This window comes from Telopea speciosissima, chromosome 2 (assembly GCF_018873765.1).
Source record: "Telopea speciosissima isolate NSW1024214 ecotype Mountain lineage chromosome 2, Tspe_v1, whole genome shotgun sequence".
Lineage (NCBI taxonomy): Eukaryota > Viridiplantae > Streptophyta > Magnoliopsida > Proteales > Proteaceae > Telopea > Telopea speciosissima.
In genome coordinates this window covers 26,713,399-26,715,795 of record NC_057917.1, presented here as the reverse complement: position 1 = coordinate 26,715,795, position 2,397 = coordinate 26,713,399, and the positions used below count along the sequence as shown (strand labels likewise).

Genomic DNA, 2,397 nt, shown 5'->3' with positions numbered 1-2,397 from the left:
ATCCATATCCAGGACAAGGAAGTCCACAGGAAAGTACAATTCTTCCACCTTCACTAAAACATCTTCTAACAACCCATGAGGTGTTTTGATTGAACGATCAGCCAATTGAAGGATAACCACAGTGGGTTTCAAATCTCCTAAACCAAATCTATCATAGACTGAACTAGGCAAAATATTCACACTAGCCCCTATATCAAGTAGTGCCCTACTTATGGAGAGATCTCCAATGATGCAAGAAATAAGAGGCACACCTGGGTCCTTAAGCTTAGGGGGACATGGTTGGAAATTACCGAACTAACCTGTTCAGTCAAATGGATGGTCTTTGCGATTTCAGTTCTCAACTTACGCTTTTGGGTGCAGAGGTCTTTTAAAAACTTAGCGTAAGCAGAAACTTGTTTGATAGCATCCAAGAGGGGGAGATTGATGCGAACTTATTGGAACAAGTCGATCATCTCTTGCATCTTTTCACCTTGTTTACCCTGAAGGGGGGAAGATGGTGTCTGAAGAGCTTGGGGAAAAGGGACCTTTGGAATATAAGAATCAGGTGATGGTCCCTCCACAATAGGAATGTGCAGCCCCTTCCTTGGAAACTAATGAGTGGGTTTCACAGGTGGTGTTTCAGTAATGGAATCGTGTGTGTCTACACCACTACCAGAATTCTCTAGGGTTGACTTAGCCTCTCCCTGGCTTTAAGACTTAGTAGGCAACGTCTCATTAGTGGCTAAGGGTGTATCAGGTTTTTCCACCCTTTTGCCACTCCTCAGGACTGTGACCAACTGGACTTGCTCTTTCCCTCGACCCATTTGACTATTTGGGTTATCTATTGGCTGACTTGGCAATTGGCCAACCTCCCTCCTACTTATAGCATCAGCTAGTTGACCGAGTTGGTTCTCTGGCTTATTAATGGACTAAGTATGTGAATATAGCAGCTGTGTGTTCTGCTCGATTCCATTTAATGCTTTTAGCACCTTTTCCTAAAAGGATTAATTCTGTTGGGGTTGAGGCTATGGTGGTTGTCCACCCCTATAGGCATTAGATTGAACATTAAATGGTGGCCTATATGGTCGGTTTGGAGGATTATTAGGTAGTAAGTTTCTCCATGAAAGGTTTGGGTGGTTTCGCCATCCTGGGTTATAGGTATTGGAAAAAGGATCATTACCCGGTTTAGGGAAACCTTGAGCCACTTGTACCTATTCCTGAACAAATTCAGGGAATGGTGCAACCGAAGGATAGTCCGTCACATAATGACTAGGGCTAGAACATAAGACACAGGCTTCAGTCTGATTGGGTGGAGGGAAACACATTGGGAAATGGGACATAGAATGCTGTCCTACAGATATCAGATAGTCCAATTTCTTGGACAGCATATCAACCTTAGCAGTCATCTCTACAGTTGGATTGATCTCATAGAGACCGCCCTTCTTTGGTTGCCCTATGTGCAGAATCTCAGTCTGAGAAGCTGAAGCATGATGTTGGGAATTCTCACTAAGGGTTTCAAAAAGATCCCATGCTTCCGTCTCATTCTTGTGCATAAATGTTCCACCACAAGAGGAGTCTACCATCTGCCTATATCGGTCATGGAGGCCATCATAAAAGCACTGGACTAATTGCCATTTTGGGACAGCATGGTGGGGGCACTTCCTAAGTAATTCCTTGGGTCACTCCCACGCTTCATGAAATTATGTGCTCTCTAATTGGGAGAAACTAGTAATGTCTCTTCTAAGGCTATTAGTCCGGCCAATGGGGAAGAATTTTTTCAAAAATTCCTACTGCATTCCCGCCCACATAGAAATCCTAACCGAATCTAGGGAATGGAGCCAGTGTTTGGCTTTGTCCTTTAAGGAAAATGGGAATAGAAGCAACTTTAAGGCATCTGGCGAGAGGTCTTGGATTTTGACTGTAGAGCATACCTCTAAGAACTCATCAAGATGCTTGTAAGGCTCCTCATTAGCAAGTCCATAATAGGATGGTAACATCTGTATGATGCTGGACTTGATCTCATATTGAGCGGCCTGAATGGCAGGCAACTGAATACAAGATGCAGGGGTATAGGCAGTTGGAGTGAAGTGCTCACTCAGCGGCCTTCCTGGCTGATTTTCATCACCCATGTTGTTATGATTATCCTTATCCCTAGGTCTAGCTACAGATCGCTCTATTTCTAGGTCAATGACAATCAGGTTGGGGTGCAAAGAATGCCGACCATGCATAAAACACAACACAAGTTGAACGTGCTAATTAAATAGAAATTAAAACTAGAAATTAAAATGTGATAACTAAATAAAAAAAAACTCAATAAAAATAAAAATCAGAACTATAAAGTTTTAAAAAAATAACTAATTTAAAACTAACTAAAATACTTACCTGGTGTTGTCGATTGCGCAATTCCACGTGCTGCCC

General features: G+C 42.6%; 1 non-coding gene across 1 annotated transcript; it reads left to right on the top strand.

Annotated features, from left to right (window-relative positions):
• Window positions 1–1,620: 1,620 nt before the first annotated feature.
• LOC122653379 lies at window positions 1,621–1,727 on the top strand. Its single transcript, XR_006331810.1, has one exon. It is a non-coding gene; the product is annotated as a small nucleolar RNA R71 (small nucleolar RNA).
• Window positions 1,728–2,397: the final 670 nt, after the last annotated feature.